Source organism: Schistocerca gregaria, chromosome 3, assembly GCF_023897955.1.
Source record: "Schistocerca gregaria isolate iqSchGreg1 chromosome 3, iqSchGreg1.2, whole genome shotgun sequence".
Classification (NCBI taxonomy): Eukaryota; Metazoa; Arthropoda; class Insecta; order Orthoptera; family Acrididae; genus Schistocerca; species Schistocerca gregaria.
Window position 1 is genome coordinate 397,171,370 of NC_064922.1, and position 21,670 is coordinate 397,193,039.

Genomic DNA, 21,670 nt, shown 5'->3' on the forward strand with positions numbered 1-21,670 from the left:
AATAATAGTGTTTGGACGTGAGTTAAAAATTCAGCAAGGGACTGGTTAACATCATTGCTGGTTCTAAGGACAATTCCAAAAACTTTTTGAATTCACAAGTGGTGCTTTATGGGCTTGCTATATTGTGTGCAACACTCTTCCATGGTGATTGGGCACCTGCACAGTCGCAACAGATGGCTGCTGGCCGTCTCTGCTTGGATTACAGTAGGTCTGCATCTTTGATGGCCCACCAGTACCATTATTTCTACAAGGACTGCAGTGGGTCTGCACCTCTTGTGGCCCACCAATACCATAATCTCTACCAGGACTATATTGGGTCTGCTCTGTGGTGACCTACCTACCAGTATTCTTCAAAACTTCGAATGACTCTGCTGTGGGTTTGCTCTGTTGCGGCCCATTACCTGTCTGCATCTCAAGAGTCAGCACTGTCTTTCCGTTGACAGTACAACACCACTTCTTCAAGATTGCATGGAAATCCACTACTTCCGTGTGCATACTTTTTTACTGCTCAGACTTTGAGAAAAACACTGCAATTATACTGTGATGAATAATCAGGACTGTCTTTATGGACTGTGAGAAAATTTTAGCTTTCGGCCAAGATTGTATCAGTAAGTGTGTGCGTTTGATTCCTTTGTTATTGTAATTATGAGAATTTTTTTTCAAATTTGCATTGGCCACTGCCAAAAACAATTTGCAAAATTTTTTGTGGGGAGCATGGGGGCTATGTAAGTAGGCTGTCAAGGATTTTTAATTGGTAACGCCATGCAGCACTCTATATGAAAATCACTGGCTGCGCTGTGTGCAGTCTGTGGCTAGTTTGCAGTGTCTGCCATTGTAGTGTTGGGCAGCTTTATGTGAACAGCACGTAGCGTTACGCAGTTGGAGGTGAGCCGCCAGCAGTGGTGGATGTGGGGAGATAAATGGCGGAGTTATGAAATTGTAAGACTGGATGTCGTGAACTACTATATTTATTGTCACTTTTAAACACTATTAAGGTAAATACATTGTTTGTTCTCTATCAAAATCTTTCATTTGCTAACTATGCCTATTAGTAGTTAGTGCCTTCAGTAGTTTGAATCTTTTATTTAGCTGGCAATAGTGGCGCTCGCTGTATTGCAGTAGTTCGAGTAACGAAGATTTTTGGTGAGGTAAGTGATTTGTGAAAGGTATAGGTTAATGTTAGTCAGGGCCATTCTTTTGTAGGGATTTTTGAAAGTCAGATTGCATTGCGCTAAAAATATTGTGTCAGTTTAGTGTTGATCAGAATAGGTAAAGAGCGAAATGTCTGAGTGCGTTCAGTTCTCCTCAGCAGTTTTAAAATCAAATAATGTAAGAGTTTTATCAGCACAGTAATTAAATAATTTTTCTAAGGGGACATTTCATCGGTAGTATGCGTTACTGAAAATGCGTTGAAGCTGCTAATAAGGGTCAGTTTCTGTACCATAACTGTACATAATTACTTCCTTGAGAAGTAAGTTTTTAATATAATTCAACAACCATTAAGAAATTTAGTTCCTGTTAATTTTTTTGGGGTGAACTTAAAATACTTTCCCTCAAAAAAATAAAAATGTTCAAATGGCTCTGAGCACTATGGGACTTAACATCTGAGGTCATCAGTCCCCTAGAACTTAGAACTACTCGAACCTAACTATCCTATGGACATCACACACTTCCATGCCCGAGGCAGGATTCAAGACTGCGACCGTAGCGGTCGCGCGGTTCCGTACTGAATCGCCTAGAACCGCTAATTTTTCTTTCATCTTCATTTTCTTCATTTTCGATCGTTGTATCTGATCGTAGCTGACGTCATAAGACACCCTTTTAATTTCGTGGTTGATCTGTTCACTCAGTTTATTCATAACAGAGGACAGCTAACCCTTTCACGAAACACGCTGAGCTACCGTGCCGGCAGAGCCGCTCGGCCGGCACTTCTCCCTAATTGTTACTGCACGTTATGAAAAATGCCTTGTATTCCTGAGGTTAAGCATGGTACTGGGCAACTTCACTATGTCGTAAGACTGCTGACGTTACGGCTACTACGGCAGGGTGCCTTTGTAATCAATTTTGGACAGGAGATTTCCAGGTGAGACGTGCTGCAACCGCCCGCCGGCTACCACTCCTCAATGCTGAAGGGGCGATGGCTGCAAGGTCTAGTGGCTAAGCCAGCCTGTGCGGTGCCCGACCCCGGATGGAAATGAGACGGCGTGAGCGGCGCCAGTAATCCGCCGGGCCGCGCTCTCGAGACCGCCGGCCGGACGACCGCGGCATTCATCTCGCTCCGCATAATCAGACGGCGGACTCGCGCTGCAAGCGGGAATTAATTAGCGAGAGCGCGACCCGGCCGCAAGACGCCCCGCCGCCTGTTAAACGTATTCATTACGAGAAAGGGCCGCTCGCCGTTATTACTGTGGGTCCGCTTAGGGATTTGTTTGAAGGAGACGTACACTGCTACAAATTTCGTTACTCGCCACCCCTTCACGTGATTACGGCGGACCTAGTAGTGCAATTGTCCAGCTTTAGTAATTCCATTGTACCCATACAAGCTATTTTTCACCAAACCAAGATAGTTATATATACACTGAAGAGTCAAAGAAACTGGTCCACATGCCTAATATCGTATAGGGCCCTCGCGACCATGCAGAAGTTCCGCAACACGACGTGGCATGGACTCGACTAATGTCTGAAATAGCTCTGGAGGGAACTGACACCATGAATCCTGCAAGCCTGTACATAAGTACGTAAAAGTACGAGGGGGTGGAGATCTGTTCTGAACAGCACTTTGCAAGGCATCCCACATATGTTAAATAATGGTCATAACTGGGGAGTTCGTTGGCCAGAGGAAGTGTTTAAAGTCGGAAGAGTGTGCTGAAGCCACTCTGCCACATTTCTCCACGTGTGGGGTGTCGCATTGTGATGCCGGAATTTCCCAAGCCAGTCGGAATGTGCAATTGTCCTATCAGGAGACCCATATCAGTCCAACTGGACACGCGACACACCATTACAGAAACTCCACTAGTTTCAACAGCCCCCTGCTGACATGCATGGCCCATGGATTCATGAGGTTGTCTCCATACTCGTACACGTACATCTGCTCGATACCATTTGAAACGCGACTCGACCGACGAGGCAACAGGTTTACAGCCATCAACAGCCCAATGTCGGTGTTGAAGGGCCCAGGCGAGACGTAAGGCTTTGTGTCGTGCGGTCGTGGAGGGTACACAAGTGGGCCTTCAGCTTCTAAAGCCGATATCGACGATGTTTCGTTGAATGGTTCGCACGCTGACGCTTGCTGCAGGTGTATCATTGAAATCTGCTGCAATCTGAGGAAGGATTGCGCTTCTGTCACGTTGAGCGATTGTCTTCAGTCGGCCTTGGTCCCATTCTAGCAATCCTTTTTCGCCCTCAGTGATACCGGAGGTTTGATATTTTACCGGATTCTTGATATCACGGTACGCTTCTGAAACAGTCGTACTGTATAATCCTCACTTCATAGCTACCTCGGAGGTGCTGCGTCCCATCGCTCGTGTGTCGACTATAACACCACGTTCAAATTCACTTACCTGTGGATAACCTGCCATTGTACCAGCAGTAACCGATCTAAAAAACGCGCCAGACGCTTTTGGTCTTATATAGTGGTTGCGGACCTCAGGGCAATATTTTGAGTGTTTACAGAGCTCTCTATTTGAATATGCATGCCTATACCAGTTGTTTTTGGCACTTCAGTGTATATGACACAGTCCACATGTGTACATCTTGGATTTCCTGCAAAAACCCTGGATCAAGATTCCGTCAAATTTAGCACAGAAACAGCAGGCTTTTCTACTTCAGCATTGTTCCTTTTATAACCCCGTAGCTGCAATAGGCGTGGACCTACTAATAAAACATGTTTTCTTCTAGCCTCTGGCGTACAGACTGCCATGAACGGCAGGCCTGTGTGAACAGCGAATAAAACCGAGCTGGTTCGCTAGGCAGCCTACATGTCAGGAGCAAGCAACTGTTTTCCGGGCCTCAACATTAGGCTGCCCTGCATGACAGGCCTGTCATGTTACAGTAGTGTCAGCCTGCTTTGCCGACCTGATCGGCCTGCTTTAGTTAACTGTATTTCAGAGGCTGCATGTGCCGATGACCATTGTTGCAGACAGAATGAGACTGATAGAGGTGGGATGGACAGAAGGAGGAGGAGCAGGAGAAGGACAGGGAAAGAGAAGGATGGGGAGATGTATGGGGTACGTGGAATGCATCAAGATGTCGTGGGCTGGTGGGGAAGGGCAGATAGAGATGGAATGTGGGGTGGGGAGGAGGATATGGTCACAGGGATGAGGGAGGAAAATATGGTCGTAGACAGTGTTTGGACGAAATGAACCAGAAAGGGGGGAAGGAGGGAAAACAAGAGACAGAATGGGGGAGAAGGAGATAGATAGAGTGTGGAGAATGATGCAGATAGACAAAGAGAGAAAGAGTTGCACACTAAGAGGGAGAGAAGGAAGAGAGTTCATTATAGGTGTCGAATGCTTATCTGGTGATAGCCATGGGGAAAAAGCTTGCAGGTTTCATCTAACATGTGTCCCATTAGCGTTTATAATTTTGTCAGACTGACAGTATTATCACCATGGCATCAGTTTTGTATAAAGTCTTTCATTTCAGTGTTATAGCAGAAACGCAGATCTCTAAAATTTTCTGAATTATGCTGTATATGTCATCACAAAGAAGTATCTTCCACTCGTTGTTTACCCTGGTAAATTGGTTTACACTGCTGGAGTGCCGTTGGGTTCTAACTACCAACGAGTGCATCATTTGTTAACACCTGATGACCATTTTGGAAGAGAATAGAGTCGGCAACGCAGCAATACATGTCTCTGGCATGCGTTCTCACAGGTTTGGAAGAGAGATTAGGTTCGGTGCAGTATAACACATGGAATGGAAGACGAGGAACGAGATGCTCAGGTTACAAAGGAGCAAGCCAGAGATGTAGCCTGTAGTGTCTACCCTTCGATCTATACATTAATAAAGCAATGCTGACAGTAAGAGAAAGGTTACAGAGTAGGATTAAAGGTCATGGTGAAATGATATCAATGATAGGACTTGCTATGACACTGCTCTCCTCAGGAGTAAGAATTGCCAATTCTGTTGAGTAGCATGTACAGTACAAGAGCACAGATTACAGGCTGGCATTTAACCAAAGAAACAGAAAACTGCATTTATGAGAAGTGTCAGAAATAAGATTACCAATACGCTTAATTCAAACCTGGGCAGAACGAAGTACGCGAGGAAATTCGTTATCCTGAAAGTATAGTAAAACATGACGGACGAAGAAAGGAAGACGTGAAGCAGACTACTACAAGCAAAAAGAACACTCCTGAACAAAAGCAGTCAAGTAGTATGTACCATAGGCCTTAATCTGAGGAGAAAATTTCTGAGAACATGTGACTAGAGCGCAATAGTTTATTCACAGTCCGAAAACCGGAAAAGAAGACAATCGGATCGTCTGAAATGTGGTAGTGTAGAAGGAATTTGAAAATTAAGTGAACTCATGAAATGAGAAATTGCGAGGTACTTCAAACAATCGCCAAGGAGTTAGGCTGACGAGAAATCCTGCGCTGCAGCAAGCACTCGCTATAGATCAGCTCTCAACAATTGCTCTGTTCTATATTCAAAGAGTGTTGTTTGTGACTTACGTAATGTTCGGAGTCGTTACAGAGTATACAAACAGCCGTAACATGTGCATGTCACAGACGATATCCTATAATGTGATTTACATTAGGCATATGTGTACTATATGGTTCACTTACCTTTTATAGTACTGACTTGTCATTATCAGTCTCAGTCATTCACGTCTGATACTTAAAACTTTGTTTTTAGTTATGCTTGCGAAGTTTAACTGTGGCACCACACATATAACACATATAATATATTTACATGGTCTTGCTTAATAAAGTGCTTGTAAACAAGTTGCAAATATCCTTATAAGAAGTAAAAACATCGCTCTCGCTGTATAAAGGCCTTTATTGAAACCTCGACCGGTTTCACACCAGCGTAGGCGCATTCTCAGGTGATATAAACATGGATTAGAAAGGAAGTACTTTACAATTTTTCTTTTTACACTAGATTAGTAAATATTGTTATATGGAATACATGAGTCCTCTATTTTAGATACTTGGTCTGTAACATTATTTTACGCCTTTCTGAAGTCTCTTCACATCCTTCTCACTGATAAATTACAACCCGCTAGAAGCGTGTGTCAAACAGATAAAAAAGAGGATGTCCCTAAAACAAGAGAAAACGAATTTTTGGTGCGGAGAGTACAAAATAAGCACCGTAAGACTCGCGGTAAAAGATTTATACAACGAGAGCGGTGGTTTATGCTTCTAAAAAAATGTGGACATTTGGCAGGGGTTTTCTGCAACTAAAATAACATGTAAAAAACATGCAAGTAGTAGTAATTTCGGTTGAGTTATTAGATTTTCAAGAAGCAGTTTTCTAGGTATGTGGCAACGATCGTTACTGAGTGCTGTCGTCCGCTTATTAACAGAGGCAGCAGCTGCGGGCTAGGAGGTCCACTGGCTGTTCATCGATTGAGACTCCGATAGACGTATGAGCTACGGAGAGAGAGCTTACGGGATTCTACGAAGTACTATTGTCTGCTGTAGCCCAAATGAACTGGCAACTGGCATGCTTACCTATGATCGCAGATAGAGATTGCTTTTCTGCATGCCTCCTCAGCTCTTTGAAAATTCATCTTGACCAAATGTGTAAGGGTGTATATACATACAGAGCTAATACTTCGTAGACCGGTCACAGTATTTCTAGCTAAAGCTCCCCTTCTATTGCTGCTACGATTAGGTGTTACCTCTCTCGTTCCCTGTACTCCACCAGCTCGGTGCGACCTACCTGTCTTCCAAATTCTGGTTACAAACAGGAGAAGTAAAGTGTGGCACCAAGAAGTGGATAAAGGCAGGTAAAATCGGAATATTTATGTTACTAGCTAGAAGAGCTTCTGCAGTATACGACAATGTCGTTACGTGAGGTACGATCAAGGACTCGAATTAGAAGCTATTGGTATCATATAGTGTGACCGTTGAAGGTCATACACATTTTAGTGGCTATTGACAGAGAGTAATTCTGAGCTACAGGCAGGAAAAACTGTTAGAACGGATATTAGGCTTGCACAGGTCAGCAGCATTTTATTTTAGCAGTCGAAAAACGAGGAACTGTTTTGATTACTTTCAGTTACTATTGAAAAATACAAGCAACAAAAAAAAAAAGAAATTAAATTTATTACATTATTCACAGTAATATTTGTAATATACTACATTATCTTTGGCATGTATTTTGGTCCTTAGGGGTGTCAAAATTTTATTAAGAGACTATTATGGTTCAAATGGCTCTGAGCACTATGGGACTTAACATCTATGGTCATCAGTCCCCTAGAACTTAGAACTACTTAAACCTAACTAACCTAAGGACATCACACAACACCCAGTCATCACGAGGCAGAGAAAATCCCTGACCGGGCCGGGAATCGAACCCGGGCGCGGGAAGTGAGAATGCTACCGCACGAGCACGAGCTGCGGACTAGACTTTTATGGTATTAGTTTTCATGAAAAGCAAAAATCCATTACAACAACGAATTACTTTTACAGCGTAATGATATGTATCTTACAGTTGCGATTAAGTAATTTTGAAGCCGTTAACAGAATAATTCTCCAGTGACTACGTATTAATATGCATACTAGCACTCCATGAGTTACATGAGTCAAGAATATTTTCAGAGAAATTTCGAGCTCAGTGAAAAATTAGGTCAAAAACCATGGCGTCATGCTACACACAGACGTTCGTCAATATCACTAGTTAACAATTTTAAACTTTTTTCCTTGATCTTGATTGTAAATGGGTGGGTTTACCTAATTTTGGGGTGCTGAATACTCTGGTAAAATCAGCTTCTTTTTATGGTGTCACATTTCCTAGATACGCAGAAGAACAAGTAAAAAAATGTAGTCATTCAGAACTTTTGAAATCAATACTTGTTTGTATGTGTATATGGGCAGGATGCCAATAAAAGGTGCAAATTATTTCAGAAGATATTTTCACTTTCAGTCGACTTTGGTTTTCGAAAAATGCGACGATAGAGCTCTTCTTTATTTTTTTCCATTTCGTCACTCTCCATAACAAGAACCCAGCAGTAGTCACTCATCATCCAAGGGTCCCAATGGCCTTGGTAACGGTGTTCCAAGGTAACAATGTCTTGGTGAAAGCGTTAACCATGCTCATCGCTTACGGATCTCAAATTTTCCGGAAAGAAATCAAGGTGAGAACGTAAAAAGTGAATTTTAAGCGACATTCTACACCCACATGTTCTTATAGTTGACAAACATATCATTCACAATGGTAACACAGTTCTTGTCATTTCTATTGCCCTAAAAGCCCTTCACAATTGCTTTAAAAGAAGACCAAGCAGCTAATTCACTGTCTGTGAGTTTGGTATCAAAGGTTGGATCTTTCAGAAATTTTATTATTTGTGATACCACAAATATATCCTCTTTCAACTTTGCCTCACTAGGGAAACTTTTCTCTTAAATGACTGAAGGCCTCATGTTCTTTATCCAGAACCTTTTAAAAATTCTTGATAAGGCTAACTTGATATGAAGGGAAGGCAAAATGGCTATATCTTGCTCAACCAATGGGGTCTTGTTCACATTTATGTTTCCAGGAACATGTGACTTACTTATAGGCCAATTCTTGACTGTATATTGGTTCTTGGTGTCACGGCTGTCCCAAAGGCACAAAAAGCATCAGTATCTCGTGAATACAGCCTGTAAACCTGTACGGAGTGCAACAACTTTTACATCACAGCAAAGTTTCCATTCATGATCCTTATATTTGATTGCCTCTAGCGGCAAAGCTATGGTTTCATAAGTTTCTTTCATGTCTACTGCGTAAGTCGAAAATACCCGTGGAAATGCATTGCCATTATGCAGTAGCACTGCTTTCAACCAGGTTTTAATGGAATCAATAAATAGTCGTAACTCATGTGGATTATCGCGTACACCTAGCTGCATCATCACCCTATTGACATCTCTATATAGACACACTGAATTCTGCATATCGAAATATTGAGAGAAGGAAGCACCTCTTGACATGAAACGGAAAATTTGTGTCCCTGAAGCTAGAATGTACAGTTCCTGCAGTCTCGACCCCAAAGGTTCAGCTTGCTGTTTCGAAAGTTTTAGACCACCACCAAATCGAAAAAAAAATGGTTCAAATGGCTCTGAGGACTATGGGAATTAACATCTGTGGTCATCAGTCCCCTTGAACTTAGAACTACTTAACCCTAACTAACCTAAGGACATCACACACATCCATGCCCGAGGCAGCACTCGAACCTGCGATCGTAGCAGTCGCGCGGTTCCGGACTGAGCGCCTTAACCGCTAGACCACCGCGGCCGGCCACAACCAAATCGTTATCTGCTTTTGATTAAAGAGCTGAGGCGAATTGTCATGATGCTGAGGACAGTGCCCTTCTATATGTTCAATACTTTGTGACTCATTTGACATGATGTTTGGTTCCGTGGCTTTCAAGTTACAGAGAGGAATAGGCAACCCGTCATCATTTGGCACAGGCAAATGCACTGAAGATACATTTTATTACTTTATTTTATATATAGTTTTGCTTGAATATCCCTAAATATTTGCAAGACAGAATTAACAGTCTGAATAATCGTCACGAGGCTTACACCACAGCATCGGAACAGCGAATGGCATGGCTCGGCGTTTTCTTTCAACCACTGTAGTACAATTTATGCAGACAATATGAGGTGCACCAACAGGACAATCAAAATACAGTTTATATGCTTTCTTAACCAAATCAGTGATTGGTTTTCTTTGAAATTTTGGAGAGAATTTCCCACACACGTTACAAAAGTTGTCGGTTTGGTGTAGACAGCAACGAAATTTACTAGTTACCATTTTTATTAGTGTATGTTTTAAACACAAAAAGTTTCCACTATCTTTCACGGGGAACACTCACTGAGGATCTCTTTCACACCACTGGATTACCACAACAACCATTTACTGACGATTCGTAGATCTTTTAGCTCCCTCTGCAAATCAAAAACAATTACACATCAAAAGAGAAGAACAGCAAAAATCTAAATACTGAATATGAAGAATAAAAAACCTTTAGAAACTCAAAAATGGTACGTGCTAGAACATTTTGGAAGGTATATTCGGATTCTACACATTAAAATACATACTAGTTGATGTATCACATCCCAGATGCAAAATGGCTTTTGACTAGTTTATTCATACATGACGAGGTGATGTTTATGTTATTTCGGCTACATGTGCTACACAAGGGAGAGAGAGAGAGAGAGAGAGAGAGAGAGAGAGATGGAGGGAGAGAGAGAGAGAGAGAGAGAGAAATCCATGTACAGATTGTGACCTGTGTTCTGGTAGTCGGTCGTAAATCGCACGCTTGATTGCAAACATAGGCTCTGTGTACAGGGTAGATACTGCTACGTATAGTAATACTCTCGGTAATTCGCCAGTATGTAAATGATAAGCGCTCTAGCATATCGGTTGTACGTTACAGAAGCCATATTAACACTTTTCTGCTAACTTCTACGTAACTCGCTCTGCCTGGTTTTACATGACTTTAGTTTCGGATGACTAGCAGCTATGTGTGTGACGTGCATACATAACTCCACAACAACACAGATCAATTACTTTCAGGTCGCCTTGATAAGAGCACTGTAATTAAGTGTGCTGATGTATTTAGGATATAACTTGACAGTTTACTCTCATATACATCGTAAGACGGCTTTCTGTCTTAACGGCTTGTAACTGGAAAATGCCCTCCTTTCCTGAAACTTGTGACGAAATTCTGTTCACACTATTGAGCATCGCTTTACGTATTTCATCTTGTCCTGATTCCCGTATCTCATATTATAAAAATTAAGCTTCAAGTAGGTAATCAAATTCAAATAGAATTGATCTATATTTAATTTTTAGAACCTTGGTATGCAAATGCAGTACACTGTTGATACCAATCATTTCCTTCTCTCTCCCTCTTCCCTCCTCCGTCCTCCTGTCCTTCCGTCTCTCTCTGTCTAATGCGTCCCGCACTTTAGGGGGGAAAAGGAAAGAAAACAGACAAAAAATTAATCTCAGGCGGAGTCTATAAGCCGGAGCATTATGTGGCGGGGGAGCGGCTGTTGACTGTTGAAAGCCAACTCCCCAGCGAAATCTTCCCCGGGTTCGGTGCGGTGGGGAGGGGTAAATCCCCAATAACGGGGTGCGCGGCGCGGCGCTGCAGCTAGCTACAGCTGGCTACAGCTAGTCCGCCACCCACGCCCCCCGCCGGGCCCGCTAATTAAGTCGGACGGGACGGGGCGGGACGCCTACGAGAGCAGGCGAGGCGCCGGAGATGCAGCCTGCTGGCCCCGGTTGAGCGAAGTGGCTGCAGCGGAGGAGCACCGGGTCCACAACACGATGCTCAGGGCCGCTCTCTGCCGTTGTTTTCTTCAGCGTTTCCAACTAACACTTTAGTTAATAAGTCATGGTTAAAGCTGTGATTTCACTACAGTTAACGAACATGTCCATACTCAAGAAAGTTTTCGGGTGCTTTTTCTGTTGCAACACATCCTGAACGCCAGTCATCAAATTTCTAGTTATTAATATTACGTGATACGTTGTCCTTCATTTACATCACTTCCAAGAAGTTCACACTTCAGTGTCCAGCCGAAGGTGCTTAGAACCACCTTCATACTTTTTCCCTAGAGTACGAATGTGGTTTACGAGTGGGTGTAATCAAAGAAATGAAATAAGAAAGTTGACAGGAATATATAAAGGGTCTATACAAGGAAGATGTTCTTGAGGGAAATATTAAGGAAGTGGACATAGATGAAGATGAGGTGGGAGATATGAAACTGCCTGAAGAATATGACAGAGCATTGAAAGACCTCAAGTCGAAACCAGGCTTCGGGAATAGACAATATTCCGGTAGAACTACTGATAGCCTTGGGAGAGCCAGCCATGAAAAAATTCTTCCATTTGCTGAGCAAGACGTGTGAGAGAGGTGAAATACCCTCAGTCTTCAAGAAGAATGTAATAATACCAATTCCTAAGAAATCAGGTGCTGACATGTGAAAGATACCGAACTATCAGTTTAGCAAGTCACGGTTGCAAAATACTAACACGAATTCCTTACAGGCGAATGAAGAAACTGGCAGAAGCCTATCTCGCAGAAGATCAGTTTGGAACATAGAAATGTTTGAACTTGCGAAGCAATACTTACCTTACCACTTGTCTTAGAAGATAGGTTTAGAAAAGACAAACGAACGTTTCTACGATTTGTGGACCTAGAGAAAACTTTTGACAATGTCAACTGGAATACTTTCTTTCAAGCTCTAAAGGTGACAGGGGCAAAATACAGGAAGCGAAAGGCTATTTACAATTTGTACGGAAACCAGATGCAATTATAAGAGTCGATGGTCACGGAAGGGAAGCAGTGGTTGACAGGGGAGTGAGACAGAGTTGGAGCCTATTTCTGATGTCATTCAATCTGTATGTTGACCAATCACTAAAGGAAACAAAAGAAAACTTTGGAGTAGGTATTAAAGTGCAGGGAGAAGAAATAAAAGCTTTGAGGTTTGCCGATGACATTATAATGCTCACAGACAACAAAGGACTTGGAGAGCAGTTGAACGGTATGGGGTGTCTTGAAAACTAGGATATAAGACGAACATCAACAAAAGCAAAACGAGGCTAATTAATGTAGTCGAATTAAATCAGGTGATGCCGAGGGAATTATATTAGGAGATGAGACACTTAAAGTAGTAGATGAGTTTGCTATTTGCGGAGCAAAATAACTGATGAGGGTTGAAGCAGAGAGGATGTAAAATGTAGATTGGCGATGGCAAGAAAAGTGTCTCAGAAGAAGAGATATTTGTTTAAATTGAGTATAGATTTAAGTGTCAGGAAATCTTTTTTCAAAGTATTTGTATGGACTGTAGCCATGTATAAAAGTGAAACATGAATACAAACTGATTATACAAGAAGAGAATAGAAGCTTTTGAAAAGTGGTGTTACAGAAAAATCCTGAAGATTAAATGAGATCACGTAATTAATAAGGAAGTATTGAACAAAATTGGAGAAAAGAGGAATTTGTAGCACAACTCGACTAGAAGAAGGGACTGGTTGGTAGAACACATTCTGAAGCTCAAGGATCACCAGTTTCGTACTGTAATGAACGTGGAGGGTAAAAAGCGTAGAGGGAGAGGAAGAATGAATACAGGAAGCAGATTCAGAAGGATGTAGGTTGCAGTAATTGTTGGGAGATGAACAGGCTTGCACAGGATAGAGTAGCATGGAGAGCTACATCAAATTCGTCTTTGGTCTGAAGACCACAACAACAGTACGAATGTGGTGTCTGTTTATTTGGACATTTTCGGAAGAACAGACACCACATAAACAATTCATGCGAGAATGGCCAATAATCCGTTGAGTGCGGATACACAGCAAACTAAAACTCTTACGGTAATCGGCGAAATGCTGGGAGCAATGAGAATAGTGGGCAGGGGGTAATACATAAGTAGTGTATGGATAAGCTGATTATTTGGGTCCGACGAGTGACTTGTTACAGTGGTCCGTGCAGTTACCATGCGCAGTGTGTCCGGTTGGCGCAGTCGTCAGCGCATTTGCTTGGTAAGCAAGAGATCCCGGTTCCAGTTCCAGTCAGGCGCAAATTTTCAACTTTTCTCGCTCGTTTAGAATAGCGCTGACCGGTAGCTAATATCTTTAATTCCTCTGTGTCTTGACTTGTCTACTGTTGCACGCTCTAACAGCGCATGGGGAAAAAGCACACTTAAATCACTTCGTACGGGCTCTGATAGCCCTTGTTTTACTATGATGATAATTTATTGCTGTTGGCGACGATGAAATATTTTCACAGTGAAAGGAAAAACTTGCTTATTGACATGTCGTGTAGACATCTCGCAGCAACCACTTTGTTTTAATGACTGAAACACCAACCCGCTTATCATATGCTCGACACTGTCTCTCCTATTTTATAATAATACAAAAAGAGCACTTTTTCGGTGACATCCGATAATCCCATCTGTAAAGATCCCATACCGTACAGCTGCACTCCAGAAGATAGTGGACAAGCGTAGTGTAGGCAGTCTCTATATTAGACTTGTTGCATAGTTCTAGTGTTCTGAGAATGAAACGTAGTCATTACCTATGCGATCACTCAAATTTTAGTTATTCGAAATTGTAATTCCATGGTATTTAGTTCAATTACTAAACAATTGCTACTTCTCGCCCCATACATATATCTTGTCTAAGTCATATTGCATTTCATTTTCATTGTCTGATTACTTGACTGGGGGGGGGGGGGGGGGTTAATGATACTATCACTGCAAACAACCTAAGAGGGCTTCTAAGATCGTCTTCTAAATCGATTATATAGATGGAAAAGCAGAGGGCCTACAGCCCTTCCTTGGGGAACACCGGACATTATTCCTGTTTTACTCGATGACTTATTTCCATCGATTACTACGTACTGTGACTTTCCTGAGAGGAATTTACGAATCCAGTAACACAACTGAAGCGATACTCAGTAGGCACGCAGTTCCGTTAGAAATATCTTCTGAGGAAGGGTGCCAACAGTCTTCCAGTAATCTATAACTATAAAATGAATTTGAGATTTTCTGTCGATAGTACTCATCACTTCCTACAAATAAAAGGCTCGTTGTGTTATACAGGAATGTTATTTTCTGAATCCGTGCTGACTATGTCTAAATAGACCGTTACCTTCCAGGAAATTAATAAAGTTCAAACAAAACACCAATATAGTACTGCAAATTGACATTAGTGATACAGCTCTTAATTATTATGTGGATTTCTCCTATTTTCTTTCTTGGATAATGGTGTGGCCTATGTTTCTACTTCAGTAGTATTACCTTCACGCAGTTAGTATTCCTTGCGGCAAACAAAATATAGTTTATTTGTAGTTACAAAATGGTTCAAATGGCTCTGAGCACTATGGGATTTAACATCTGATGTCATCAGTCCCCTACACCTTAGAAAAACTTAAACCTAACTAACCTAAGGACATCACACACATCCATGGCCGAGGCAGGATTCGAACCATTGACTGTAGCGGTCGCGCGTTTCCAGACTGAAGCGCATAGAACCGATCGGCCACAGCGGCTGGGTGTTGGTAGTTACACAGGATAGTGATGGCATAGCTCATTTTATCTTCAATCTTAGTGATTCTACCACGGGAAGGGTAATTTTAGTGACACTGAGAAAACGAATTAGAGTGACATAGTGACAGTCACAGAAAGCGAATAGGTCGAATGTTACAAGCGAGAACGTTACGATTACAACCACACTTTCACTTTGGTGAAGTTCTAAAGGTCCAAGTAGACATTGCAACAGTTTTAATTATCAAGGCCGCTAACATAAGTATTTAAAATTGTCATTCAAAGTGGCATGCTCGAGTTTCTACGCGGGTATGTTATTTTCGCAGAAAATGTTGACGCATGTCTTGTGACAAACCTGGTGTTATTGTAACGGGCAACAGCAATTCTTGCCAGCAACAAAAAGTCTTTTCCGAAAATCCACTTCACTTACGACAGATGTCTCGTACACGAGAAGTTCCATATGACGCCTCAATAAGAAATCACACGTGATCAGATGAGATGAAAGAGCTTGCCAAGTATGAGGAGCTTCTTATCCATTTTTCAGAAATTATTTGACGTAGGTTTTCACATATAAGATGCCAGTTTCTATAAGGCAGCTGTGGTTAATAATATAGTAAATTCTTGTAGGTGAACACGTAATTTTCTTCTATCCTAGAGAGGTAACTTTCATTTTTATCCAACTACCTCATCCCATGTGGCGACAGATGAAGTTCATCTCACTTTCATACATCCATGAATGATTAGGCTTATACGAATCCTCCGGTTGTATGCACATGCAAATGCAGTCAGTATAACGGGCAAATCTATACTGGAAAGCAACCAAAAAGGACTTACCATTGACATCAATAAACAAGCATATTACACTGAAGCGCCAAAGAAATTAGTACAGGCATACGTATTGAAATACAGAGATATGTAAACAGGCAGAATACGGAGCCGTGGTTGTAGCTATAATGGCAGCGTATCAAGATTTAAGTGCCTTTGAACGATGTGTTATAGTCGGCGCACGAGCGATGGGTCACAGCATTTCCGAGGCAGCGATGAAGTGGGTTTCTCCCATACGACCGCCGGCCGCTGTGAGCGAGCGGTTCTAGGCGCTTCAGTCCGGAAATGCGCTGCTGCTACGGTCGCATGTTCGAATCCTGCATCGGGCATGGATATGTGTTAAGTCCTTAGGTTGGTTAGGTTTAAGTAGTACCTAGTGTAGGGCACTGATGACTTCAGATGTTAAGTCCCATAGTGCTTAGAACCATTTAAACCATCTCCCCTATGACCATTTCACAAGTTTACTGTGAATATCAGGAATCCGGTAAACATGAAATCTCCGACATCTCTGCGGCAGGAAAAAATCCTGCAAGAACGGGGCTAACGACAACTGAAGAGAATCATTCAACCCGACTGAAGTGCAATCCTAGCGCGAATTGCTGCGGATTTCAAAGCTGTACCATCAACGGGTGTCAGCGTGCGAACCATTCAACGAAATATCATCGATGTGAGCTTCCGGAGCCGAAGGCCAACTCGTGTATGCTTGATGACCGCACGGCACAAAGTTTTACGCCTCACCTGTGCCCGTTGATACCGACATTGGGCTGTTGATAAATGGAAACACGTAGTCTGGTCGGAAGAGTCTCGTTTCAAATTATATGTCGAGCAGATGGACGTTATGGGTATGCAGACAACCTCACGAATCCATGTACCCTGACACAGACTCTGTATTGGCGTGTGCAGTTGGAGTGATATGGAACCCCTGATAATGCTCGATGCGACTCTAACAGGTGACATGTACGTGAGCATTCCGTCTGGTCACCTGAAGCCATTCATGTCCATTGTGCATTCCGACGGACTTGTGCAATTCCAGCGACGCCCCACATGCCCAGAATTGCTCTAGAGTGGCTCCAGGAACACTCTTCTGATTTTAAACACTTCCTCTGGCCAACGAACTCCCCAGTTATGAACATTATTTAGCATATAGGGGATGCCTTGCAACCTGCTGTTCAGAAGAGAACTTCACCCCTTCGTACTCTTACGGCTTTATGGACAGCCCTGCAGGATTCATGGTGTCAAGTCCCTCCAGAACCAATTTAGACATTAGTCGAGTCCATGATGTTGTGGCACTTCTGCGTGCTCACGGGGCCCACCACTATACTACACAGGTGTTCCTTTTTCTTTGGCTGTTCAGTGTGATTCAGCACCTGAAAAGTGGGGGACTTGATTTTTTCTCAAATATGTATACTGAATGTGTCCGCTGGATGCAATATTTGTGCCTTGTCTAGTGAGGATGAAAATTCTATGCAATCTAAAGAGTTTTCTGCGCAGTTACGAAGGAATGATGTCTCGTCATATGTGTAACAGCGCCAGTTGTAGGGTAATGAAAGCCTGCTTATAACTGATGAGGAGGGAAATAAACAGCATGTAAAATCACTCACACCTGGAAGAAGGGTGTTGTAGCTTCCCTATATTTAGTCACAAATATTTTACAAAAAAGAGTGACACGTAAGATTGGCTAGCGAAAAGTCAGTAGAGTTGATCCACTAAGAGGACGCTTAAGCATACTAGCAATGGAGGTATTAGTAAGCAACAGAGTACGCATTTCACGAAAGATTAGTGCAGGGGGTAAGGAAACAACTGTATTTTTATTTGCGTGGTCTTCAGTTTTACAAACAACGATAACTGTCCAAAAAAATTTCACATCATTTGAACAATGTCACTAAAGAAATTGGCTTGTTTTCCGCGAACAAGACTGCATGATGAAAGATTGAGTTGAAAGCCTCGTCCACTCCACTACATAAGCTCAACCCGATTCACAGACTTCGAACTCTGTTCTACGTGGTGTGTTAATAAAATGGGTGGAATTATTATGCGTGAAACGAACACCAGAATTAGAATGCCTTGTGGTTAATGCAGGAAACTATAATAGCTGTGCTCTCCCGACCTGCCAGAGTGTCGTGCGATAAGCAGTTAAAGCGACATGTGCCTCCACCGAGAGCTGCGTCATTAAAATACTGAATATACACCATGAATTCTAAAGCAGATCCTGGTCCTTTCCAACTGTTGACAGCCAGGACCTGATCGGCAGTCACTCCAAAGCACTCTGTTCACCCTGCCGCGTGTCAGACCAAAGACAGTCGCATAAAGCGTAACACCGACAGACTCAAGCATGCACCTCTGGAAGTTCGGTCGTTTACAATAACTTACGGTATACTTACGTTTACTGATAAAGTACTTACTGAAGCGTCCATATCCATACGCGCAGGGCTGTCTCTTCAAAGTCTGAGGTCTTTACAGTTCATAAAACTAACTGAATTTTCCGTCGCTGCAAGGCAGAACATAATAATACTATTAAAAAGGAAAATAATTCCTAAAGTACTGAAATATGGTATTCACTTGGTTGCCGTCGCCGGCCGTTGTGGCCGAGCAGTTCTAGGTGCTTCAGTGTGGAACCGCGCGACCACTACGGTCGCAGTTTCGAATTCTGCCTCGGGCATGGATGTGTGTGATGTCCTTAGGTTAGTTAGGTTTAAGTAGTTCTAAGTTCTAGGGGACTGATGATCACAGATGTTAAGTCCCATAGTGCTCAGAGCCATTTGAACCATTCGGTTACCATCCGACTTTCAGCTCCTCCGGCCATCTTCAAGTGACGTGAAAGTTGCAAACACTGGTAATCATGAAGTGCGACTTCACAGATATTATTTCTATAAAATATTCAAAAATGACAGAGTGTTTACGTTGGATAAAACTGCATTTTCGCTGATATAGAAATACTTACATTATCTAAACAAGACAGTAATCATAATTTTTATGTACAGATACAATTCAACAACCGATGAGAAATAACGTCAATTGACAGTTTGAATCTAGTATATAGAAAATTTTATGTTTTTTCTCACATGTAAATAATTACACTAACTAAAAAGGGAGGAATATCAAAGTTTATATGTGGAGATACATTTAACAACTAGATTCAGGCTCTAAACTGATTTTGTTTCTTTCCAATTGTTAAATGTATTTAACCGTAACATATTTGTTTACCCTCATTTTTGTTTAATGTAATGATTTCTGTGTGAAAAAAAGTCATGCTTTCCTATGCGAACTCAGACACTTCTGTATATTCTGTACAAATAACATCCGTATAAGACCCGAAACACGTTTATCTCTGTGTACGACATTCAGTTGTCACCTAAAAATGGCCTGACAAGCCGGTAGGCAAATAAATGTAATTTCGCAGACCAGTGGGAAGCGTTTTCCCTTTTAATATCCTCATAAGTCGTGGTGATGCTTTATCGTTTGATTGTGGTATGACTTTGTTATTTTTACTAACCGTCGAGTAGTCGTGGAAGCATCGTGCGCCTCAAGTATATTGTATGTAACTTTTTACCCTTACAACAGATTACATTTTATTTAGTTCCAGTAGACACCAGCTTTCTACTTTCGTAACCATGTACAACGTCATTTGATTTTCTAATCCATTGTACACGTCGACTTGAGAACATAAACTACTTTCTTATAGGCGTTTACAATAATACTGATACTGCCACACTACACTTGACGCGTTAATGGAGTGTCCAGTCTTTATCCTTCAAGATGTACTCCTACACATGGTTCAATTTGCGCTTCCTTCATTGTTTCCAAGTACGTACATAATCAATCAATTTATTGAGAAGTACAAACAATGATTGGTGGCTTCTAATATTACATTACCATACATCTCATTAAGTATCATTAGTCACTTAAAAGTAGACCCTATATTTCTCTGACTTCTTTATATCAGATACATACATTTATTCTTCTCAAAGATTCTTTAATCTTTTTAAAAGTTATTGCTACACGTAAACCAATTGCCGATCTCTCTCTCTCTCTCTCTCTCTCTCTCTCTCTCTCTCTCTCTCTCTCTCTCTGTGTGTGTGTGTGTGTGTGTGTGTGTGTGTGTGTGTGTGTGTGTGTACAATACGGACATAAAGAGAAAAGAAGAGCGGTATATATAAAGATAATCTGCGAAGAAACTGTGGAGCAGGTGCAATACAACGCGAAAGCTATAAAAAGATCTATACATTTAAACCGAGACTGCTACGCTGGTTGATAGCATGTCATCCGCAGAGATGGGACCGCTGTATTTCTTACCTCTTGTAGCATTTCACGAGGTGATAAAATTGGGTTTCCCGCACCACATGCGTATGCCATGTGGGCGCGCTCTTAACATCCATATAAAATTTTTATTATGAGAAGTCAATAGAAGGAAACCAATCGGCGTCACAATAGAGTCACTGACAAAAATGTGAAGACTTTACGTAATGATTAACACTGCAAAGTAGCGCATTGAATACAGAAAATAAATCGGTGATTTTATTTTCTGTTGCAAATAAAGTGTGTTTCGTTAGTTATCATCATTCCATTTAGGTATTTTGCTGTTACCTACGCTCTCTTCTCACACTCTCCATTAATTCAGTTTTCTATTTCCCTTTGCTTTTTGCCCCAATATGTCATTTTCCTTCAGATATGTAGAGGAGACTATTGTTTCTAAAACACTTGGCATTGTTTTATTTCTATAGTGACAGTCTATCTCTGAGTTAGTGTTGAGTTATTGCAAGAAATAATTTGTCGTTTACGAAGCCAAGAAATTGGAATTTTTTTTCAGGATATCATTAAAATGAGAGCTTTGTAATATAAGTTTTCAAGTAGTCATGAATCTATCTAGAACAATATCTAGTAATGACATAAGTCTAAAAATGTTGGCTAATTAATTGTTTCAATAATTTATCAGAAAAGCACAGAAGAGAAATTGGATACTGGAGGAGCCCTGTCTTGACTCAGACATTTACTTGTTTATTTCTATGATACATTGGTTTATTCGTCTTATGTTACAGTGAGTAAGAATCATTTCCATTTGTAAAATAACCATTCTAAGACTATGTAGATGTGTTTTTTATCATATAAAATATTCTTACAGTGTAGACTGTGAATATTAAGTTGATGTTTTAATTTAATTATCTTCTTGAAGGGGAGAAGTATTGCAAATCCGTATCACTCGCTTGTCACCCATTTCAGTGAAACTGTTCACGTTAGATTAGCGATTAATTATTATTATTATTATTCGTCTACTTTTGAATCATTGGTACTACCCTGCTTTTTACCAAGCAAAAGTCAGCAACATCCATTGAGATCCGGTTTGAGAATTAGATAGATCGCTAATGTCTGTGGAGACCATTATATCTCTAAGGCGAGTAGTTCTTTGGAAGTAGCCGTTTTTGGCGAATAACGCTACGTGCTACAGACACCCAATAAACACGACAGCCGTGCCTTACCTCCTTAAGCCGACTTCCCCATGGAGCCAGCTTTGCCGACTGCTCATAAACGCAGTGTACAAAAAATCTGACAGGCCAGGAGACATCAGACTAATAGCATGTAACACCACCAACAGCCCTAATATTAGCTTTATTTCGGCGGAGGAGAGATGCCAAAAGCTCCTG